This window comes from Coffea arabica, chromosome 7c (assembly GCF_036785885.1).
Source record: "Coffea arabica cultivar ET-39 chromosome 7c, Coffea Arabica ET-39 HiFi, whole genome shotgun sequence".
Classification (NCBI taxonomy): domain Eukaryota; kingdom Viridiplantae; phylum Streptophyta; class Magnoliopsida; order Gentianales; family Rubiaceae; genus Coffea; species Coffea arabica.
The window spans coordinates 21,484,533-21,510,476 of record NC_092322.1 but is presented as its reverse complement, the minus strand read 5'-3'; the positions used below and the strand labels follow the sequence as shown (position 1 = coordinate 21,510,476).

At 34.8% G+C, this 25,944-nt stretch overlaps 1 long non-coding RNA gene and 1 pseudogene across 2 annotated transcripts; one reads left to right on the top strand and one right to left on the bottom strand.

Moving 5' to 3' along the window:
- Window positions 1-2,689: 2,689 nt before the first annotated feature.
- Window positions 2,690-13,757, bottom strand: LOC140010141 (uncharacterized). 2 transcript variants are annotated; one of them, XR_011817399.1, is made up of 3 exons: window positions 13,267-13,743; window positions 12,991-13,147; window positions 2,690-2,839 (listed from the first exon to the last, which is right to left on the bottom strand). It is a non-coding gene; the product is annotated as an uncharacterized lncRNA (long non-coding RNA). The 2 variants fall into 2 exon arrangements; XR_011817398.1 differs by lacking the exon at window positions 2,690-2,839 and having other exon boundaries at window positions 7,383-13,147; window positions 13,267-13,757.
- Window positions 13,758-15,442: 1,685 nt separating this feature from the next.
- LOC113697772 (uncharacterized) lies at window positions 15,443-24,132 on the top strand (annotated as a pseudogene).
- Window positions 24,133-25,944: the final 1,812 nt, after the last annotated feature.

Genomic DNA, 25,944 nt, shown 5'->3' with positions numbered 1-25,944 from the left:
TTTATGAGGACCAGAGGCAATTTCCGCCGTAATTGTGAGCTCATCCAATTCTCTACAGATTAACCGTGTGCCATTGCAAAGACCATCCATTGGATTCACATTTCTCAGAAGCATTATAGAACAGTTTTCTTTGAGTAAAAGTTCATGAGGAGACAGACCTTTTGGGTTAAAAGAATTTAGAAAGTCCTCACAATCTGTCTGATATCTCTTATCAACAGTTCTATCACAACTTATATATCTGTGAAGATTTTCAGGAAATTTTGCAATCACCATCCCATTAATTTCATCCACTGAACTATTTTTTGAACAAAGTACACATCTATTTATCATTCGATAAGTATTACATGAGTACAGATTTAAATCAGGAAAGATGAACCCAAGTAACTTGGAAGAATTTACGTGTAATTAGGACAAATAGTCAAAGTACACGGACTGAATGAACTACTTATAATGCACTATATGATTATAACCTGTCAAGCGACTCTTATTTGTTATGATAAAAAATAACCATATGAGGTGGAAGGGACATCTGACCATGTTCATCAACAGGTTCTACATCTTCTCATACTCTAATCAAAAAAGCTGAAAATGCTAGACCTAAGGCAGCTCTCATATTTGTTGCCTGTCGCAACTTACGCATATGAGACCATAAATGTGAATATAGAATAGTCGATTTGATCGAATCTGCCTCACCTAACTGTCCAATAACTGGCAAGGTTTGGCAAAAATCACCGCCAAAAACAATAGTTTTTCCTCCAAAGGATACATCAGATTCCAATATATCTGTAAGAAGACAATGAACCGCCTTTATTGTTTCTGTTTTTTCCCTTAAAGCCTCATCCCACAAAATTAATTTAGCATTAATAATCAGCCTGGCAACACTGCTCTACTTACTTTGTTGACAAGTTTTTTGTTTTAAAAAATCCAAAGGAATCTTATATTTTGAGTGTGCAGTTCCACTACCAAGGATGATAGGTGCTGCGGCACAAGATGTGGCAACTGCAATTGCCACTTATCCTTGTGAACGAAGAAAAGCGAGAAGCACTCGATATAAGAAAGTTTTACCCATTCCACCTGGACTATCAATAAAAAAACTTGACCTTTTGAGCTAGATATTGAATCCAGAATCAAATTAAATGCATGCCTTCATCCAGCATTCAATTTTTGAGGAAGAAGCAGATCTTCTAGATCAATCGGTGTCGCAGTTTCACTTTTAATTTCTTTAGTCAGGGGCTCACCATAACGGAATGTAAATGAATCTTCGAGAAAATGATAGTCATCAAGGTTTTTCCCATGTGTTCCAATGTTGAATTAGTATCCTAAAGAACTTTCCTTTTAATCTCTATTGATGTGCAGTGTCGATGTGCGCAACTTCGTTCATAATCAGAAGATAGCTGCTCTTCAAATGCTTGCCAAAGATGTTTGGGATTTTTTGGAGAACAATAAAACAGAAGCATTGCAAATAAAGACCTTAACAATATGGCATCTGGAAATGAGCAGCTTCCTGTAATGCTTCTTCTATATAGGAATCAGATTCCAATAATCCTAACTGCAAACAGGCTTCTCTAAGAGAGCCAGTTTTGTGACCTCTAAGCATAAGTAATTCATCAAATGACGTTGGTTCCTGAACATGTGTGAGTAAAAGTCTTATGTAGTACCTTTCTTCTTTCCTCGACTCGACAGTTACCAGTCTCCCTATAACCTTTATACAACTCCTCTCTGACCAAGTCTTTATTTTTGGAGTCCATAAAAAATGTTGCAGAAAATCTTTATATAAGCACTTCAAATTCTGAGCTGTAGCATTTGTTTTGTTCATTCTGAAAAACTCAGTCAACATAGTCTTTGAAAAATCAATTTTTCACCAGAAGAAAAGAACAGGGAGAATGTGGGGAAGACGTGCAAGGACTGCGAAGAGACAGTAATTTTTGAATATGAGCAGGCTCAGAATGTCAAGAAAAAGGAAAAAAGAAGTGGAGAGAAAGCAACACAGTAGCAAAAACGAGCGGAAGGAAAAACGAAGGAAGGTGAGAGGAGAGGGAAAATCAGGTGCGAGAAAGATAAAATTCAGAGTGGAAACAACACCGAGATGTGGCAGAGTAAAAAAAGAAAGAAGCAAGTTGGAGCCGTTAGAGAGGAGCCTAATGAGCGGGCAGAGAGTAGCTGACTAGCTCAATCGAACATCTGTAGAAAACCACAGTAGAATTAAACGGTAGAAAGGAAAGACGGGACGACGAACAAAGGGGAGGAAGAATCAGGTGCAACAGGCACAATTGACAACCAATTAATTCGCGCCATGTCACCATCGTGCCAATCCGGTCTCGTCACGTGGAGGACGATGACACCTACGTGGCAAGGGGGCTTCCACACCCACTGGATCTTCAGTTCAACAGTTTGACATTTTACTGGAATGAGCCTTACTATGGCATTTGAAATCGGATACTTTTTATAAACTTGAAAGCCAGGACTGATATTTGGAATGTCATTATTGAACATAATCCCTTCTACCTCCGATCCCTATCCACAAGAAAAATATTCATGAAATAATCAATTATGCATGCATTGACGTGTAGATAAAAACAGAACATGCCTTAATTATATGAAAAATATAAGAATCATATTAATGCGCTCTTTTAGTGATAAAATGTTTAATCATGCAGTATGAACAAGTATATATCATGGCAGCAGGGAGAAAACCTCTGAATCCAACAAAATAAACTTTCATTTTTTTATTAGCGGCGTTGCTGATCTAGTTATCTGCTGTTTTTCTTGAACGGTGACTTTGCAGGTCCTGCCTTCAGAACCAGGTAGGACGTCTTTGACTAGGATAACATGTTCCATTCTGTAAATTTTTAGAAAACAGAAATAGAATGGGAAATTGGCAACAGTATTTGATTCTCCAAATCATAAACTAATAAGTATTCAATGGTACGGGTAATCAGACCTCATATATCATGTGTTAGTCAAGCAAAATATATCATGAAAGACAATGTTTCTTGTTTTACAATCAACTTTGATGTCATCAGAAGTACCCGGAGCAATTAAAGCTTTAACTACGGAAGAATTCCTAACTCTAGAGAGAGCAACATAAAGCTGGTCGTGAGAAAAGACAGGTTTACTGAGATAAATTTCAACATAGTCAAGAGTCTGACCCTGAGATTTATTGATTGTCATTGCAAAGCATAAACGGACGTGAAACTGTGTCCGTATAAATGGAATACCATTCTTTTCGCTATCAAAAGTCCGCAAAAGGAATTTTTGGAATGAAAACTTTTTCCCTTTATGAGGACCAGAGGCAATTTCCGCCGTAATTGTGAGCTCATCCAATTCTCTACAGATTAACCGTGTGCCATTGCAAAGACCATCCATTGGATTCACATTTCTCAGAAGCATTATAGAACAGTTTTCTTTGAGTAAAAGTTCATGAGGAGACAGACCTTTTGGGTTAAAAGAATTTAGAAAGTCCTCATAATCTGTCTGATATCTCTTATCAACAGTTCTATCACAGCTTATATATCTGTGAAGATTTTCAGGAAATTTTGCAATCATCATCCCATTAATTTCATCCACTGAACTATTTTTTGAACAAAGTACACATCTATTTATCATTCGATAAGTATTACATGAGTACAGATTTAAATCAGGAAAGACGAACCCAAGTAACTTGGAAGAATTTACGTGTAATTAGGACAAATAGTCAAAGTACACGGACTGAATGAACTACTTATAATGCACTATATGATTATAACCTGTCAAGCGACTCTTATTTGTTATGATAAAAAATAACCATATGAGGTGGAAGGGACATCTGACCATGTTCATCAACAGGTTCTACATCTTCTCATACTCTAATCAAAAAAGCTGAAAATGCTAGACCTAAGGCAGCTCTCATATTTGTTGCCTGTCGCAACTTACGCATATGAGACCATAAATGTGAATATAGAATAGTCGATTTGATCGAATCTGCCTCACCTAACTGTCCAATAACTGGCAAGGTTTGGCAAAAATCACCGCCAAAAACAATAGTTTTTCCTCCAAAGGATACATCAGATTCCAATATATCTGTAAGAAGACAATGAACCGCCTCTATTGTTTCTGTTTTTTCCCTTAAAGCCTCATCCCACAAAATTAATTCAGCATTAATAATCAGCCTGGCAACACTGCTCTACTTACTTAGTTGACAAGTTTTTTGTTTTAAAAAATCCAAAGGAATCTTATATCTTGAGTGTGCAGTTCTACCACCAGGGATGATAGATGCTACGACCCCAGATGTGGCAACTGCAATTGCCACATATCCTTGTGAACGAAGAAAAGGGAGAAGCACTCGATATATGAAGGTTTTACCCGTTCCACCTGGACTATCCATAAAAAAGCTTGACCTTTTGAGCTGGATATTGAATCCAGAATCAAATTAAATGCATGCCTTCATCCTGCATTCAATTTTTGAGGAAGAAGCAGATCTTTTGGATCAATCGGTGTCGCAGTTTCACTTTTAATTTCTTTAGTCAGGGGCTCACCATAACGGGATGTAAAGGAATCTTCGAGGAAATGATAGTCATCAAGGTCTTTTCCTGTGTTCCAATGTTGCATTAATATCCTGAAGAACTTTCCTTTTAATCTCTATTGATGTGCAGTGCCGATGTGTGCAAATTCGTTTATAATCAGAAGATAGCTGCTCTTCAAATGCTTGCCAAAGATGTTTGGGATTTTTTGGAGAACAATAAAATAGAAGCATTGCAAATAAAGACCTTAACAAATATGGCATCTGCAAATGAGCAGCTTCTTGTAATGCTTCTTCTATATAGGAATCAGATTCCAATAATCCTAACTGCAAACAGGCTTCTCTAAAAGAGCCTATTTTGTGACCTCTTACCATAAGTAAGTCATCAAACGACATTGGTCCCTGAACATGTGTGAGTAAAAGTTTTATGTAGTACCTTTCTCCTTTCCTAGGCTCGACAATTACCAGTCTCCCTATGACTTTTCTACGACCAGTCTCTAACCATGTCTTTGTTTTTTGCGTTCATACAAAATATTGAGGAAAATCTTTATATAAGCACTTTAAATTTTGAGCTGTAGCATTTGTTTTTTCATTTTGAAAAACTCAGTGAGCATAGTTTTTGAAAAATCAATTTTTCTCAAAAGATACCACAAATCTGAACCTTTATCAAAAGAAACAAATTGCTGGTCTGGAAAATGAACCTGCAGGGTACAAACTACTAGATTCATTTCTATCAGTCGAAATTCATATATGCGCCACAAAGCTTCTGAAGGTGAAACCCAATGTCCTTGTTGGAAGCGATTAATTTCATCAACGTTACCAAAAGATTCTTGATCAAGAAGATTAAAACTGATAAGATCATGACCTTTAAAAATATATTTATAAAGGTACTTAACAAGCTTAACAGTGGAGCAGATTTCAACATTCACGTGGCAATCAAACAAAGCTAATAAGTACAGGCTGAAGATATCACCCATCTGTTGTCCAGCTCATGCTTGCGCACCTTTATTTTTCGACCATCATCTCTTCTTTTATAACATGGATAGCTGTCCTCACCATGAACTGTATAAGGTGCAAATTCTTAGGATAATGATTTCTGCATGCATAACCTCTCATATTAGGGCTTTGCTTAGCCTTGTCACCGCACGGTCCATGAATCATATGCTTAATGACAAGGGAATATAAATGCCTATTCTTGTCAGGGTCAGGTATTTCGACAAAAACAATTCTGTCGTATGATTCCGGATTCAATAGTTTGGACCCTAATTTAAGAATAAGCAGTAAATGAGCATGCGGAAAACCTCGCTTTTGGAATTCAATAACATAGACATAGGCTGCAACCTCTTCGAAAATCTGTTTCTTAAGAAGTTTGACTTTTAACATTTCAAACTTAGCTCTAGATACTCTAGCTAGCAAATCAGGCCTATCATGTGATTTTTCTTGATATTGAAGATTATCCTGAATTTCCTTCCACATTGGATTGCAAGTCATGGTAAGAAATATGTCAGGTTTTCCATATTTTTGAACTAAGGTCATTGCATCAAGATATCTTCCCTCATGTCCCTTGGGCCGTCGATAAATGAAGCTAATAATACTATTCGATGACTGACTCTAGAGCCTTGAGTTTGGCCTATTCCAATACTGTCCATAACTCCCTGAAGGATCTCTGTTCTAATTTCAACTTGCTGCTTCCTATGAAAATCAAGCCTAGATGTCTCAATTTTTATTGAAAATTGTCTTTATTTCTTCCTTCCTTCATACTGAAGTTTTTCTTTAGTTTGGTAAAGATTCTTGAAGTCTGTTATCAGATAGAGAGAAAACACAAGGGAAGTTACGTTATTTGGTTGGGAGGAGGTAGTTTTATATAGTTGGTTATCTGAACCTCAGGAGTATGGTTGGATTAACCACCCATTATCTAGTTGTGGTTGAATACGAATAGGTTATTATGATAAACTATCTAAAGGTAATTAATTTATTAATTACACACTAGATTTCCTGTATAAAATTAAGGAAAAAAAGGCAGAGTTTCACAAGTCGCAAGTTGCCGAGGGATGCGAAAGACATGCAGACACACAATTTAAGGCATGCAGACATCTGAATGACTAAAGAGTACTACTTTGATAGGCAACCCAAAACTGTGTGGACAAGGATGCAAACGCCATTCAAGCTAATTTACTCTCTTTTTAGATTGCTTTAGGACTTACAATATCCCTTCAAGATCTAATTGATAATAATGCATTAATTGTGAAACCCTAAGGATGATCCTTTGAAGGAGTTTTGAATATGCAAAATGAGACTCAAAAAAAAATGAAAATCATATCTTATTTTAGGTATAAGTGACCAAAGAAAGGGAATGCAACATCATAGGTGCAGGAGACTAGGACTCTTGATTATATATTTCTTCTTGCAAAAGGATAATGGCGTGCTAAGTTTAGAAAGTCAACTCACCCATTTCCCATACTTGAAGGATGAAGTTTCTAATTTAAACAAGCAAATGAAATAGCTAATTTCTTAATTTCTAATTGGGATGCAATTTCTAAATAATATAAAAACATGTGGGAGATGGATAAAAGGGAAAATAACATACAATTTGAGAAAAAGCCTAAAAATAAAATAGGTGTAAAGAAATGGCGTGGATAAGACACAATGCATGGTTCTAACGCACAAAGGTGCTAAGTGTCTAGCATTAGATTAGTGCATTTCTACAAGTTCTCACTAGCATTAAATTACTAAAGAAACGGGAGAAAGGCCACAACTAGTATTAGACTAATATGGAGGTGCTATACATCCATTATTTATATGATAATAAAGCAAATAGAGTATAAATTAAACCGGGTAACACATAAAAGTACATAGAGTGCATAACAAAATAATATATAATATCTAGATGCAAAATTCATCAAAAAGTGAATAAAACACATGAACACATAAATCATACAAAAGCTATCTATTTGAGCAGCCTAAGAATGAGCTAAAGGGGAAAAGATAAGAAAATGAACCTCTCTAATTTATTAGTTACATTTGAAGAGAAAAGCAAAACCTAATTAGAACTTTTTTAATAAAAGAAAATATAATATAGCCTAACTATTACATTTGAGTATTAAAGTACCCACCAAATAATTAGAAAAGGTTAAATTAAGTAAATAAACATAAAAATAAATAAAGCTAAATGTAATCAAAGAAATAGCAAAGAGAACATATAAATACATAGGAACATGTAGAAAGCAAATAATTAACTTAAAAGAGCAATAGAGATACCTCCAATTAAAGTGGCAGGCTAAGACAAATATAGTGTCTCCTATCTAGCACTCAAAACTTAAACAAATAAGTAAAGAGGTCACTATTTTTGGAATACTTTAAAAAAAAGTAAAAATGAATTAAACTCACAATACCATGTTAAATATGCAAAAGAATTTAAAGGCATTCAAAATAACAAATTAATATATTCCTAAGAAGCGTAAATAGACAATGAAGAAAGAAAATAATCAAAATTGAGAAGTTAGCAAGTTGTCTGGGATCTAATTGTAAAAATAAAAAATTTTTGGGATTAAAATGTAACTTTAAAAAGATAAGAGGTCAAAAATAGATATGAAGAAAGTTTAGCAACCAAAATACAATTAAAATGGGGCTCTAAATGCAAGAAATCCAAATTTTTAGGGTCATAATAAAATTATTTAAAATTCAGGGATCAAGTTGCTAATATAAATAAAGACAAATCAAAATAAACGGATTTGCATCGAATCTACCCAAATGAACTAGAACAATTAGGTGTGCAAATAAATTGAGTGGCTCACGAGGATCGGTCAAACAATTGACTCGACTCGGTGTTGACCGAATTCAAGTCAATCTCGAGCAGTTCATTTAGCCAAACGAGTCAAGTATAGATCATTTTTAGTAAAACTCAATAGCTCGTTAAGTCTTGTCGAGCAATACCTATTATATATAAATAATATATATTAGTGTATAATTAAATTACATATATGGGTCCTGAGTTCTTGTAAATTTCCAAAATACCTTCTTTGCTATGATAAGGAAAGAAGGGTTAAAGTGTAAATTTGTGGACAAAATAAACATCACAAAACTCTCAAAACATCATTGGACTTAGTTTGTATAGAAACATTTTCACACCCTTGAAAAATCGAAAGAACCCTACCCGCACTTACAGCCTCACTTCTCTCTTCTTGCTGCAATGTGAAATCGCAAACTTTTCACAAAAAACCTCCATATTTTGACTTCTCCTTACCATCCCAAGCTCTAACTAGTAAGCTTATGGGTTGACTAGGTCATTCATGCTTTGCAATTGTCGAGATTAGATAGAGGTAATTTTTTGCTTTAATTTTTAGAATGATTTTTTGATATTATATTTGATATTATATATAGGAACATTAATAGGTTTCTTTTCAAGCTTTTGAAGAGAAATACTGTAATTGTATGAACTCTTAATTGACATTTGAAATTTTAGCCAAAAAACCTTAATTTTTTTCGATTTTGGGATTTTATGTGAAAATTCATTGGAATTGCCTGCTTAAGAGTTAAGGCCAATGAAAGACGGAAGAGTTTACAAGAAAATCATGACTAGTAGTGCTTCCTCAACTAGTTGTTTGGCACTAGCCTCGAGAGGTGTCTTTGATCTTCTCTAGCTGCAATGTTTGTATGTTTTCCTATGTTACTTTTGTTATTTCTATTATGCTTAAAGACTCTATGTTAGTCTTTGATCTCCTCCTTCAACTAGTTTTTGTCAAATTCATCCACGAGGTGAGTGCTTGGTCCATCAAAAGTGTAGTTCAATATCTAAAAAATGCTGAAGTGTATGTCAATATCTAGAAACAATATGTATTTTTCAGTATATATTCCTATGTAACTTGTCAAAAATCATTTTTATAGTTTTGCACAATTTGATTAGCCTAAGATCGTGCCTCTCTATGTATGAAGGAAAACTCAAACTCTAACACATTTTCTTTGTGAATTTTCATGAATTTTTTCTCTTCTCCATAGGAATTGAGTTTCCTTTATGTAGACATTTCTAGTATTAGAAGAGGAGACTACGAAACCTTCCATTTTCTGTCCATTTACTTCCATTGAAGAATAAAACTTCTTAGAATGAAAGTCTAACATTTATTCTGTCCTTGTAACTAGATTGTTTTAATTATCCTTTATAATACTAAAAAGAATACAATAGCTAAAAAAGTATCGGTTGATCCTGCGGTCACGTCCTAATATAAGAGAACCTAAAATGCATTTTGGATCCAACCAGATAAGTCTCTCTTAGCAAATAGTCACTACTAAAGGATGAACTTCATGACCACATTATATGCATTAAAACTTTGTTCCTTTGTTTTGGTCAATAGTTACCATCACTTAAAATGTTATCTTTATTACATTAGCAAATATTTATATATTATATATAACTGATGTGAGGGCAATCTATTCCACGTTCGATGTTATGCTCACATCCTCAATCTTATGGTTCAAGATGGACTTAGTGAGATAGTTGACGTCACTAACAATATTAAGGAGAGTGGATTTTGTAGGCAAGTTGGATCTGAAAGCATTACTATTTGCCAAGATTGTACAAGAATTACACAACCTGGGAGGAAATTGATCCATGACTATAGAACCAGATGGAGCTCCGCATTTGAAATGCTTAGATGTGCTTTGAAATTGAGAAATGTTTTCCAAGATTTTGAAATAGAGAAGCGCACTATGAAAGTTGTCCCTCTATGAAAGATTGGGAGATAGAGAAAGTATGCTCTATTTTGGAGAGCTTTTGGGCAACCACACGATTCATATTCGGGAGTGACTATCCTACTTCTAATTTATTCTAAAAAATAAAGACGGTTTTGGACACTAAAGCAAATTCTCAAGATGACTTTAGACGGACTATGGTTCAGAAGATGAAATTGAAGTTTGATAAATATTGGGGAGTGTAGCATGCTAATGTCAATCGCTGCTATTCTAGACCCAAGGCAAAAAATGGTAGCTATAGAAGTCAAATTTCCTAGGATATATCTTGCTCATGAAGCCTAAGAGAATATTGCAAGTGTCAAAAAAACGATATTTGATTTGATCTATATGGAGAGTACATGGTTGCCAACGAAGATGGCAAAGTACATGAAGCACAAACTGGTTGTTTTGGTAACTTAGATGGACTAGAGGCATCCTCATCTCGATGGTTTGACTTTGATGATTATTTGAAGGAAGTTGAAACATTTGAGTCTCAAAAATCAGAATTAACAGACTACTTGGACAAGCCTTGCCATAAGGCTAGACCAAAACCAAAAGAATTTGATTGCCTAATCTGGTGGAAACTAAATAGGATGACATATCTTGTTTTGTCATAAATAGTTGCTGATATATTGGCGATTCTTGTAAGCATAGTAGCTTTGGAAGCCCCATTTAGTATCGAACAAGAGGCATAGATGCTTATCGTACTTCACTATCTCCAAAAACTATTCAACTCTTGATGTGTGGGGCTTATTGGTGTAGAAATATGTATGGGATAAAAAAGAAAACAAAAGTAAGTTTCGACCTTTTACTTAAACTGGTTATTCAATATTGTATTATGTTGTTCACTAATAAGGTGTTTACATGTTCTTTTTTCTTTTTTTGTAGAATGTGAAAACTCCCACAGAAATTTTACTTCCTATTCCCTAATGATGCAATCTCCATATGCTCCAGATCTTGTTATTATTTTTTGTGGATATTTTAATACCATTTGATTTGTTGTGCACTTGTGCCCATTCCTGTTTTCTTGCATTTATTTAATCTTTCACAAGTTTTGAAGTTGTCTCAAGGAAGGAAAGATGTAAAAGAATGGCTAATATAGTCTTCGGATGTTTAACTTTAGAACTGCGGAAAAAGTCTGCTTTTCGTATTCTGATTATCTGATTTGGTTATGAATTGTGATTATTGATGGGACAGAAAGATTAACTTCTAGAACTATTCTTTTGTAGTAGGTCACTTTTTGTGTATGATGATGAGTCTTAGTACTAGAATATAGATGAGTTGGAAGCCTAGTTATGGGACGTTTAACTTGTCAAATTGAAATACTGAATCTGTTGATGACTATGTAACTTTTGGTATTGGTTTGCTAGGTGCCTTCATAGAAATCATGTTCTCTTTGTTATTTTTTTCATGGTGTTCAGTTTAGGTTTTTGCAAGTGTGGTGAGTTATTTGTTTACTTGTTGGTGAATGGAGATAATCACTAACTATACAAGGCTACTTGGATTGTGCTATTCATTTCTAATCTTGCTTTGCTTGTAAACCAATTGGTATTAGTGTTGTTTTATTGTCTACTTGGATTGCATGTGATTGATCACCTATGTTGTTGGAAATTTTCTTTTGTTGCAGGTAAATAAGAAAAAAAAGTTTGCTGGAAAATTCTAATAGAGCTCAAGTTCGAACTCGATTAGACTCGAGTTTCCTCGAACCCAAATGAGTCAAACTCAATCATCTTCGAAACCTTAGTGAATCAATTCGATCGGTAGAATTTCAAACTCGATCGAGTTGAACTCAATCTCGAACAGTGCTATACCAAGTTGAACTCAAGCTTGGCACTACTCGGGATCAATTCAATTCATTTGCATCCCTAAGATCAACCCATCGAAATGAAGGCACAGATAGACTGGGCTAGTTCTAATGTTTGGGCCATGTCAGCTTGATGCAATCTTAGACTAGCAAGTCTAGTCTTCGACCACTACACTTTAAAGTAGAATAAGATGCAAATAAACCAAGTGAAAAAATGCAAATTAGTCTATATTAAAAACCCAAATAAGCCTATATTTTATAAACCAAACAAACAAACTTAAAACAAAACAAGTCCAAATTATAGAGGTAAGCAAATCTAAGTCCTTGGGAACATCAAGCACAGATTCACACAAAAGAAGTCACATTTAAGGAAACAAAACAAACCCAACGAAGAAAACAAGGCTAGCTTAACCTAAAGAAACACGAGCCTGACCCTCAACCCACATCATAAAAAGAAGAAAAAAGAAAGAAAAGAAAAAGAAGTGAAATTTTTAAAAAAAAATAGGGTCAAATCAACCTAAGACAAGCCGGGTTGACCCACAGTAACATTCAAACAAATCCAGTCCATAGTCTCTAGATTATGGAAAATTTCCGTCCATGTGGCCCAAATCTTTGTCGAAAAATTTTCCTGATGACATTTTAACCCAAAATTTTACACAAATGACCTCCTTATGACATCTCAAGCACACTCAAATTGTCAAAATTAGCCGGAATCATCACATTTGCACAGAAAAGAAAATCAAAGTTCGAGATCAAAACCCAACTTCAAACATGTCTGTCTTGCCTCAAATCCCATCAAAAATACAAATTGATCATTTCAAAAGCTTTCATAGATCAAAAAGAGGAAACATGCAAAATTCTAAACCAAAATATTATCACTATTTTGAACCAAAAATTGAAGTAAAATACTAAAAGTAACCAAACATGCCATAAAAATTGGAAAGAGTTGATCAAAGCAAATTACCTACGACTCTTTTATGTGTTTAGAGTCATGCAGGCTCACAATAGTTGGCCAAGATCTAGAAAACACAAAGATTCTCCACTTGGGAAGAGCTTTGAACTTCAAGAGTTGGAAGTTGTTGACTTTGATCGCGAATTAGAGGCTATTATAGCGATTTTTTCTGAAAATTTTAAACACAAAAAACATTTCTGGAGAGTGCAGAAAAAGAGTAACTGAAAATGGATCAAAAGCTAGAGAGAAAAATGAGATCGAACATGGCTAGTTCAACAACCCCATTACCTTTTTCCTTGAATAAAATTTTCCTCTTTTTTTCTCTTTTCCTTTCTAATTTCTCTTATGCAGCGCTCCAACCTCCTCAACCCTAGAACCTCAAGGGATGTATATATAGAGTTTCAAAACTAAAAAAGCCCTTTCCTAAAACTTAAATCCAATTGTGGAAAATTGTTGATGAAAGAAAGGTTATGAACAATGTAGACAAGTGTCCTTGGGAACCATTTTCATGTGAAATTTGTTGGGATTTTGGATAACTATTAGCTGGAAATGATAAATGGGTGATAGTCCACGTGTTTTGGAAATGATAAATGAAGATTGGAATGGAGACGACCTTGTACGAAACTGATCGTGAAGAAGAAATAAAATGGTGAGGTGCGTGTACGAACAGTAATGTGTTGGATGAAATCAGAAGCCATCCTCATCATTATGGGTTGCCAATCAGAGGCTGTCACTTGGAGAACTTGTCCCCCAAACAGAACAATAGGCAAAATATGCTCAATTTTTGTGGGCTTTTGTTTGGGTCTATTTCCTTTTCCTTTTTGTTTTGAGGAAGATTGCCGAAACTTTTGGATAATCATCTCTCCCGACCTTCTTAAAAATATGATTATTAGTAGTTATTTTGTTTATTTTATTTAAAAATTAAAAAATTAATTTTTCTTTTTATATAAGTGTCTTGTAACAAATTAACTTGTAGTTTCTTTGTATTATCTATGATTGCTATAAAGGCAGCACTATACAAATAGGAAATTAAAGACAAACAAAACGAAATTCAACTATCGATACAAATTGAAAGAGTTTTGAGCATAGTTTTAAATGTCCGACATTCATGGTAACCAAATTGGTATAGAGAGGAGATATTGTAAATAGAAGGTTGTAGATTCAAATCCATCCACTTAAAAATAAATAAATAAATAAATTGGTATAGATTCTAATTTTCATATTTTGTTTTATATTATATCTTCACTATTAAAAACATCTTATTCCAACTTATGTCTATTGAACTTTCATTTTAAATTTACTATGCTTTATTTGTTATAATATTTTTGAGATATTTGATGGTTTGTCCCTCCGTACTAAATTTTGGATCCGTAATTGATCTTAATTTATGACAAAGCATGCATGAAGTAATGAAATGACTATTTAAAACTATAATTATATATGTACTTTACGTTAATTGTAGATAAGGGGAGATTTATATTTTTTTGATGTGAAATAACAAGATGAAATATATTTCCTTATTATTCATATAAGGGCAAGCAAAGTACGATTCCTTTTATTCTGCTTTGTTTTGATTTGATTTAGCAAACAAGGAGATGGTAGTGTAGAGACATATTATTCTTCACACGATCTCAATTGAAAATTAAGGATGGCAATACACAATAAAAAGGCAACGATTCAAAATTCTATATAAATTTGGTATTCTATTGTTAGGGAGAAGACAATTGTGGGACTTCTATAAAATATGTTAGTGACCATTTAATTTTAAGAAAAGTTTCATTTTGTTTATTAAATTTTTTTCAATTTCAAATTCACATAGATTTATAAGTTTCTGATACTTACATACCTGTGTCATGATTGCAAATTATAAAATACATAATTTGCATATATACTTTGTCATTGAGTTGACATGGAAGACATGGACAATATAAATTACGTAAATAAATCAAAGAATGCAAAATAAAAGAAGTAACTTATACTAAATATGAAGTATAACATAAATAGTTGTCAACTATTTCTCTAAAATAGTTTTTAACTTTATTTTATTTGATAAAAGCGTATGGTTCCGTAAATCGAGAAATTGCAATTTGTTTTATGATTCCAAAGATACCATAAATTTTTCAAACTTTTTATTACATAGTAATATAAATTTTCTTATGGAAATAAAGTTATTACTTTGACTTTTGGTTTTTGGAAGGTGAAATGGTAAGGTATTAAGATTTATTTGGTTCCTTTTTTGCCCTTTTTTTCTTGTTTTTAGCTTATAGTATTAACAAATAATAAATCAATTTTCACGAAAATAATATTTACAATAAGCAAAACTAAAACATTGCGCTGTACACATTTCTTAATTCGTCGATTTGCCAGTTGCCACCCTCTCTCTCGTCACTCTCTCACTCTCCAGTAAAAGAAAAAAAACCACGATTTAAAATTTCCCCCCAACTCTCTGAAACAAAAGGTAAATTTGCTCACCTCTCCTTTTTCTCCCTAATTTTTCCCGATTTATTTGCCCTAATTCCTTTGCCCGGAAATTGCTGCCCAACTTTTTTGGGTATTATTTGAATTGAGGGTGAAATCACCTTCCTCTTATGGGATTGTTTGAGTTATCCGTGCAATTACCTCCTCTCACCCAATTCAGATTATGAATGTTCTCACGGTTACTTGCCTAATTTTCCCCAATTTTCAGATTGTGTAATTACATCTTTTCTCTCCCTAGTTTCTCCCAATGTTTTTACCCTAATTCCTTCGAACGAGAATTTCTGCCCAATTTTTTTTTTTGGGTATTAATTGAGTTATGGGTGGAATCACCCTCTTCTTCTGGGATTCTATGAGTTATCCGTGCAGTTAAATCCTCTCTCGCCTAATTCAGATTGTGAATGTTCTCAATATTCTCGGAGAATCTGTAACTAGTAAGTTAAACATGTTGCTTTCAGTTATCGCCCCTAAAAAGTCATGGGCAGTCAATCTTCTGGAAGTTACAGGTTGATTAGTCAGGATGCTATGCGTCTTTTCATTTTGGGTGGTGTTCTGTGGAACATGCTAATTCAGATTGTGAATGTTCTCAATATTCTCGGAGAATCTGTAACTAGTAAGTTAAACATGTTGCTTTCAGTTGTCGCCCCAAAAAATCATGGGCAGTCAATCTTCTGGAAGTTACAGGTTGATTAGTCAGGATGCTATGCGTCTTTTCATTTTGGGTGTTGTTCTGCGGAACATGCTAATTTACCTTTTGGAAAATTAAGTCATTAAGTAGAACTTTTGTTCTAATAAAGAGATACTTATGGTTAGTTCCTTAATTTTTTTCATGGGTAAGAGAATACCTTTGTGTTGTTGCATAAAGCATTTTTGGCTCGGCTATTGGATCATTATTGGACTTTATGTAGTTGACTAATCTTTTATTTTGTAGAGTCAGAATGAACACTTGTTGGATTTTAACTACTTGAAAGTGCACTAATCAACTTTTTTGGGACTCGGATCACATTTATGTGATTGCAAACTATGGCTTTCAAAGATTTGGAACATAATAGGAAAAGCAGACAAGTGTAGGAAGTCAGGTTTTGAAAATGGGCTAAAAGTGGTGCTAGGCAGTTTTCCTAAGGAGTATGATGCTCTAGAGTATGGTTTACAAAGTCAAGTTTTACAAAACAGATTGAGGTTGTACGAAGTAGGTTTTTCTTCAATTGAGGTTTATGTACAGTGCTGACTATAGTTTCTGGGATACTCAAAATTCAGCTAGCTAGTCATGGAATTGTGTACCTCGCAGGTTTGTTCCATAGGTACCCTTCACATGCTTCAACAGGAAAACATGATACTTTTTTATTTGCGGATTGGATGGGCAATTATTTCCTTTACTCATCTTTATTACATCAGTTTCATTTCATTGGTATAAGATATTGACATCTTACTAATAATTCTTAATACTATCATGGGTTAGTATAACACTGGATTTATTTCACTTTCTTTTGCTTTAGTTCTCTAACTTGCAAGGTTCTGTCACTTAGGACTGTGGTAAAAAACACTTGATACTATTACTTCACTTAAAACCTTTGGAAAGTTCTCATGGACAAAAAAAACCTTTTCATTGCGTAAAAGTCGGGTGAGATATCATGTATTATCTGACTTGTGTTATTGAAGTCAACTCATTTGCTATGCAAAATTTTATTTTTTTTAAGTTTTCTTTGGTTGTGACAAAAGAGAAAATGAAAAATAACTGTTGCATGTATCATTAAATACTCAATTTGGTTTTTCTGCTCATTTTTTATTGGAGTGTTTGTATCTTTTGTAATTGCACATATAATTTTCTTATATTCTTCATTTGGCATGCATTTTTATGCATATAGACCAAAGTGGTGTGAATCATTTCTATTACAAAATGACTTATTTTCTCCTTGGAGGATGATTTGTTATTATTTGCAACAATTGAAGCTCTTCACATAAGCTCGGCTTTCCTACTAGGATGCTGTCCATCTCCCAAGCAAGCTACACTGTTTACTTTTGGTTGCCTTATGCATTTTCTGTACACTTATCCCTTTTTTGTTTGTTAATCACTCAGACGCCTTACTAGAATTTTGCACTTTACAAATCATCTAGAAAATTGTAATGATATTTATTGCTACTAATATGAATGATAAAGCACTCATCTCATTGTAATACTTAAATAACTAATAGTTCAATTTATTGATTGTTACATGGGGCTGAAGACTTTTGTTGTCTGCCTAATTGACACTATGTGTAGCTTTAGTTTTATGTTCTCTTTTTGGGCAGTAAGCCAATTGAAAATAACTTTATAGGGAGTTTTCTGCCCTTGCTTTGGTCTTTACCAAGTTAATCTCTTTTAATAATTGAGTTTTGTGGTAGATAAACCTAAGCTAGTTTCTCTTTCTGCCCAAAGTGCATGATCAGTAGATTTGATAGTATACTCTCTTTTGGTAACTTCATGTCTACTGCACTCTGCTTTGCATATGCCAACCTAAATTTTGGATGACTTTCTTGTCCTATTTTGGGTCTCTGGTTCTACATGCAATTGACTATTATCTTAGATAATATCCAGATCATTTCTTAACAGAAATGACTATCCCATGCTTCAACCCATACATTGCATGATTCTTTCACAGAAGATCAGTATGGAATTTTAAAATTTAGATCTTAGATTGGAACTTTTAGTGCACTCCTTGTAAGTTATGCAGCTCCAAGTCGGAAATTTTGGCATCATGGTTCTTGATAATGTACTGATGTTTCATAGTTACATACTGCAGACTGCGTGTGATTCTCTTTTCTTTCATATTTTCTGTTCTCTCACAGACCGTTGAAAGTGAAAGAATCTTAATTATGCAGTTCATGTTTTTGTGTTCTTCTAATTTGATCATCTGATCTTTCTGTTATAATTCAGCGTGGCTGTGCTCTTTTTTGAAATGAAAGAAACAAGGGTGAGAAACTTGATCTAGCCCATGGTACATTTCATTGATTTTGATATACGAGAGTTGATAATCAATTTTGGTGCAACAAAGGCTATTGGTCAAATTAAGACTTCTGGAATAATATCTAAGCTCCTGGCCATTATTCGCTCTTGCTATGCTAATGATGAAATATCAGGGGGAACTTTTTGGGTTGACTTTGATTTTCTTGCACAAGTTACTGCTAATTAGGAAGGTCAGGTTTTATTTACTTCTGAAACTGTAATGGCTGCTAAGATCTCTGAAAAATTCATGTTGCAGGTGTATATTGTCACATTTGAGAATATGACTAATGGAGGAGTTATGAAACCTGAGCACATTGCCACAGCTTCAAGATAAGATAAAACTTGCTGCTACTGATCCACAGAATAGGACATCCAACTACAGGGAGAAAATTTATTCCCACCAAGGTAAAATACTTAGTAGCTATACCGTTAGGTAGGTTCTGATATAGTATTATACAGCCATGTGACATTAAATCATGTTGGATCTTCACAAATACTAAACTAAGTGTAATGCCTTTGCTTGTAGTATTGGTCTATATGCTTCAGACTAGGAAATCTTGTTAGTTTAAGAACTTGTTATGGTTGACAAACGTAGTGTAGTACAGTTATGGAACTTTAAAATCTGAGATTTCAATTTCGGGGTAATTTTTTTCCTGCCAGCATTTGAAATGTGGAATGTTTCTGTTGGTTTTCTTTTTTAGAGAAAAAATTGAAAGGTCCACTTGTCATTTCATTTTCCTGGTTGGAATATCAAGCTCTTGGTGTCCACTAATTACAATATGTAAGAGTTTTTTTTTTTTTTTTGACCTTCCAATGTAAGCATGTTTGGCTTCAATATAGCTTTTTCTAGATGAACTAATGTGATTTCAAAGTGGCCATTGGGCTGAATCCCTCTATAGGATTAAGAATTAATGAAAACAGTCTTCACTTATGAGATATCATTTATATTTGTTTAGACAACATGAGTATAAATCTACTTGATAATTTTATTTTATTCCTATCCTTTTGGCTGCTATAGCTACTGTATTGTCTTGGCAGTTGCAGAATTTGTTGTCTGTCTTGATTTCTTTTATAAGTTGTTTTATATTTAAAAAACAGTACTCTCAAAAATAGAAGAAATGATTTTGTGATTTCTATGGCTGAGAAGCGCCTAAAGCAAAGAAATAGACTCGTTTCTTTTCGTTTCTATTCCTTGCAGTTTTTTTCTCCTCCTGTTGAATCAAGTTTTAGTTACTCTGTGTTTAATCCTGTGATTCATTTTTTGAACTTTCTTATTCACAGTTATGTCCAATTGATCATACAATGTTTCAAAGTATGGGCTTATATCTTGTGAGTTGTGGTGTTTCTTTTTTTATCGCATTGAAGTTTACTTAAAAATAGAGAGGATTCTCATTTAATCCATGTTCAAGTGACAAGAATGTTTGTACTTCTAGCTTTGGAGGATATAGTTTAATGCATGAAGCGGTGCATAGAGTTTTTTTAAAGATGGAAGTTAAACATTTTATCCTTGATGACTAATGTGTCAATTTCCATACTTAGGGTCTGTTTGATTGGATGGAAAACATTTTCTCAAAAACGTTTTTCAAATTTTCCACTGTTTGGACACAATCTAATTTGGGAAAATGATTTCTGATGGAAAATAAGTTACACCAAGAGAAGGAAAATAAATTCCTTATCTATCATTGTGAAGTTATTTTCCTTTCGTAAAATCACAGCCTCTTCTTTTCACAGCCTTCAACGAAAAACTTTGAGACGACTGAAACCATCGATAAAAGAATATCAGCAGCAACATTTCATTGGCAAACCAATCTCTTCTTCGCCGGTAACATCTCCAGCTCCAGCGAAGACCCACTTTCAGGGGTAAGCTGCTCTTCCAATTAGGTTATTCTTCTTTTAAAAATCAGCTACAATTATCATATATATATCTCTCTCTCACACATTTTTTTCCCTTTAAAAGTAGCCAATATCAACGGCTCATCCCCACTCTGGCAGCGACATCTCATCCCCGTTCCTGCAACAGCATCTCCAACTGGGGTGAAGACTCCTTAAGTATTTCCAGAGGTATGATGGTCTCTTATTAGTTTTTTTTCCTCCCTTTTCCTTTGAAAAATTGTCTAGAATCACTGGTGTAGATTCTTGAAGTTAGATTGGAATGAATTTTTGTGGGTTACTTTTGTTTAAGTTTGTTCTTACCTGATTAGGGTTACATTTGATTTGATTGATGCTAATGAATTAATTTGGCTGCTGAGTTTTGGGGGTATTTAGGATTCTTGGAATCTGATTATTAATCTTGGTGTTTTTGTCTCGACCCTCTAACTTGCTCAGAATCCGGGTAGGGTAGGGTAGTGTTTTTCTTACAATCTGGTGAGACCATTTGTAAAAGTTTTAGTGCACTCATTGAGTTTGTGAAGCCACGAGCTGATTCTTGCCAGAGCTGCTTGATTGATAGGGGGTTAATTAATAATATAAGTCAAAACTTTGTAACCAAAAAAGCAGATCCTTCCTCCAATTCTATCAGACTTTTCAGTTCCATTAACTTAATATAACCGTGGAAACACTCAATGAATGTTTTGACATAGCAGCAAGCGAATCACCCAATGGCAATGACAACTCTGTCGTAAAATGATCACTCAGGTTTGCCGTCTTGGCAAATACAAGAAACCACAAATAAGTACTCTAATAAAGAAGATGCGGCCAGAAGTAAAACCTGATTTACACAGGACATAGTCCATATACATCACGGGGAACTGGGGACAAAATCACCAAAACAGAAATAGGTGCTTGCTGGGTTTATCTTGTTGGGTTGTGAAGCAATGCTAGCTTCTATATGGGCTGCACAACTCTTTTATTTATAGCAGTACTTATCAGCGTTTAATTTCAGATAGACTCATGAATTCCTTTGGTCCTTTTCTCTAGCAATGAATATATTGATGGAATTCTTGTTGGTTGGCAAATTTCAAAGTCTTCATTCACTGTCAAGGCTAGCCTTCGTAGTTCTTTAAAACATCTAGATGATTTGGAAATGTTGCAGCACCTTTCCCTGTTTCTGATGATATCTCTATCTGCCCTAAATCATTTAATCTTATCATTTATCACATGTATCCTACTTGCTTCATCACTTGACTTTATTTCCAAGTGCCAAGTTCCAACTTCTAGAATATCAAGAAAAAAACCTTATTCTGGTCCCATTTTGGCATTTTCATATTAAAAGTTTTTGTTTTTCTAAAGAGTAATACTTGTATACATTTAGCTGAGGTTATGTCCCTAATTTTAGAAGCATGAAAATCTAAAGTCACATTGTTTAAACGTTTAAAATAATAAGTCTAGAACTTTTAGACCAGGGCAATCAATGAGAGAGAGCACTTGATATTCCAGTGACATCAGGAAACACTAGCTTTCAGATGTTCTTTTCACATTGTGGAAAGCTGGAACTGAGCCAGGTTCTAATTTCTATCCGCGGGGCTTTCATGCCAAAATGAATTTATCTTCATAAATAGTTGCTCTGATGCAAAAGCCCGCCGTAATTAAAACTTCAAAAGAACTCTAAATGCTACATGTTGTTATATAGGTCTAAACCAGTTTTTGCTTGACAAAATCTTACATCTTTTGTGTATAGAAAATGAGTTCTACAACACTAGAATTAGATGGGCTGTCACATTATTCATTTACAGAAAGATTTTGATTGTGGAGGGCTAAAATGAGATGGGCTGTCATGATTTTCATTCTTGTTGCTATGGTTGTTATTTCGTTTACCTGTCTTATGTGTTTAATATGCAAGTGAGGTATGTATAAATATTGATATATGAGATATTCATTGAATAATAGTTGAGATTCATGCATCCTTGCCCTTTCAAGTTGAGAGAATATTCGCCGGACAACTACATTTTCGAAGATTCATGACCTCGCCATCGTACCCACAATTGCAGCCCCAGCCCTAACTGAAGCCGCAGCATGAGCCGTAGCCGCAGCAGAAGTTTTAGCTGGAGCCGTAGTCGGAGCCCAATCTACAACCAATACTCAAAGTACGACCGGCGCCGTGACCTACGAGCTTCTCCGGATTATTCCTACCCTACCAGAAGCCCTAGGTCTGAAACCCTGAAGTTGGTGAAGAAATACAACAACTACAGCGATACCCCGAAGAATTCCTACCTTGATCGCGATTATAGGAACGGGCGGTATGCAGATTCGGAATCTGATGAGGACCTGAGGGGCTTGAGCTTTGAAGACTACCGGAGGCTCAAGCGCCAGAAATTGAGAAAGATGCTGAAGAATTGTATTTGGAATTGTACTCCTAGTCCTCCCAGGAATCCGAACAATCCAGAGGAGGAGGAAACCGCGGAAAACAGTGAGGAAGAAAAGGAATTTAGTGAGAAAGATGCAACAAATGGGGATATTTTGAAATCGGATGCTAAAAGCGAGTCTGAATCTGAGTCGGCATCGGAGTCTACTGAGGTTTCTGACTCTGAATCAGATGATTTGAGGTCCAAGAGGAAGGGGAAGGGGAAGAAATCGAGTTCTAGGCGTAAGAGTAGGAGGTCAAAGTCAGTTTCTGAGACTGAGAGTGAATCAGATGAGTCTAGTGAAGGCTTGGAAGAAGATCATCGAATGAGGGGAAGGAGGAAATCTTCCAGCAGAAATCAGACTAGGCGAAAGAAGAGTAGCAGGGGTAGGAGAAGGAGGAGGAGTAGAAGGAGAAGTTACTGAGATGAAAGTGAAAGCAAAGATGAGAGTGGAAGTGAGGATTCTGATGCTAGTCTATCATCAGGAGATCGGGTGACCTCTTCAAGGCCCAAACATAACAAGAAGAAGAGGAAAACTTATTCAGATGAAAGTGAAAACGAAGATGAGAGTGGCAGTGAGGATTCTGATGCTAGTCCATCATCAGGAGATCGTGTGAAGTCTAAAAAGCAGAAGAGCTTTAGGTCCAAACGTAGCAAGAAGAGGAAAACAGAATCGGATGACGAGGCCTCATTATCAGCCAAGAGTTCTGATTCTGCAGTTGATGCTAAGAGTATACCTAAGGCAGCAGAGGAAAAGGCAATGTTGAATGAAGTTGATAGTGAGGTGCTTCAGTTTAAGGAGCTTATTGAGTCGAGGAAGAGAGCCGCATTAGAGAATGAGCCAGTGGTTGGGCCAATGCCGTTGCCAAGGGCTGAAGGGCATATTAGTTATGGTGGGGCACTTAGGCCAGGTGAAGGTGATGCCATTGCACAGTATGTTCAGCAGGGGAAGCGTATCCCTCGAAGAGGTGAAGTGGGTTTATCAGCTGAGGAGATTCAGAAGTTTGAGACTCTTGGATATGTGATGAGTGGTAGTAGGCATCAGAGGATGAATGCTATTCGTATTAGAAAGGAAAACCAGGTTTACAGTGCTGAGGACAAGCGTGCATTGGCCATGTTTAACTATGAGGAGAAGGCCAAGCGTGAGCAAAAGGTTATGGCTGATCTACAGCGGCTGGTGCAGCGCCACATTGGGCAGGATGCTGGTCCATCTCACGATCCTTTTGGCGGGAGGCCCACTGAGGGCGCTGAAGCTTGATTCGAGTGAATGATGGTTTATCTATCTCATTGAACTAAACTCTTTAGTCTTGGCTTCGTTTTCCTTTCCTTTGATTATGTTTGCTCGGATTTGAAAGTGAAAATGGCCAAATTCGTCTCTAAACTTTTTACTAATGCTGATTGAGTTTCTAATTTTTATTTCTGGCCAATTTGATAAGTGAATATATGTTGTGGTTCTAATTAAGGACTTATGCGGTGGCGCCACCACGTAAAGCACTCAAACCTTTAATTGAATAGCTAAATGGGGGTATTTTGGGAACTTCAAGTATGGATGTTAATATAACCAAGTAAATTGGAAAAAAATCATTAGTTTTTGGGGTATTTTAATATTTAGAACTTTTTTGAGATATTTTTAAAACTTTTATTTTAATTTCTTTTCTCTTCTCCTACTTTACCTCTCCCCCATCCCGGTCATCGTCACCACTCTCCTCTCTGTCACCGCCCCTATCCTCACCTATTTCCTTTTCTCTTTGTCTACTACTCTCCTCCCATCCCTTTGCCAATGTTGCATCTCTTGATCTCGTTCCATCAAAGAAAAGTTCAAAAGATAAAAAGCCAAAGTTCCCAGATTAAAGGTAGAGAGAAAAGCTTTTAGAATCAAATCTTGCAAAAAAAATCCCAAATTCAAGGAAGAGAGAAAAGCTTTCCAATCGAGCTCACTTCATAGGATAGGATTTCTATTCCAAAACTAGATCTTGCACTTCAAATAATTAAAAAGGTGACTGCATAATAACATTTTGAAACCCCCAAGTTCAATATTAGATGTTTTTGACTTTTCTCCTATGTTCTTAGACTCGAATACTCGGTCGAAATCAGTGGTCAGGAGTCAATGAATTCGATTAGGGTTGAACCGGATGACGTCATAAATAAAAATTATTTAAAAATAAAATATTGTATGTAAAATACCTAAGAACATGTTAATATTAATAAAGGTTTATTCATACACATTTGATGTTTCAAACATAGTTATTAAACCCAACCCGGAAAGGAACCCGACGAAGGAGGTGGGTCAACGGGCTACTGGTTCAACCGGTGGATGAGTGGTTGAACCGGTGGGTCACTAAATATATTTAAATATTATATTTCATAATTTTTTATATAAGATAAATGATATAAATTGCAATAAATAATGCCATAGCAAAAGCTCATTTAATTTAATTTGCTATAAAATAATTAATTCATGTAAAAATCAATCAAATATAAAGTTATTTAGTAATACACCAAACTTCAAGTGTAAAATTTTATCAATATTTAGTGTAATTATCTAACTAATTTATGAATTTTAAGTGTAAAAAATTATTAAAATAATATTTGTCTTTAAAATGAATTATATAATATGCTATTTTTGAAATCTATTTTATAACTTATAGAGTTTGAAGGGTAATAAATTTTTACTAAAAGATTCCAATATATTTGTTTTAGAGAAAAAAAGGTAGAATTGAAAAAACATTTATATATTATAATAAAGGTAGTGTATTAGCATATTTCGAAGTAGTTTGGTGGTAAGTATGTTGTAGTGTTGGGCAAAGGTTCCAAGGTTTGAACTCCAACAAAGGCAAAAAAATTTTCCACAAAACCGGGTTCAAGGACAAAACCGGCCGGGTTTTTGAGTTAATCCGGTCGGACCGCCAGGTTGTTGCCTAGTCAACGGTCCTCTTGCTCAAACGATCTGATTTGAATCCGGCCCGGTTCAATGATCGGGTCATCAGTTTGACCGGTTCGACCGCCGGACCAGGCCGGATTTAATAACTATGGTTTCAAATATATTTAACAAGAAAATACAAAGAAATTAGAACAATCAAGTAGCAATTCATATTATTTAATGAACATTAACAAGGTTAGAATTAAAATTATGGACTTGATTGAAAAATAACACCAAACTTTAGGACAACATTTATAAAGTATGAAATATTTGAGGTATATTAATAATTGTTAACAACCGAGGGGGTC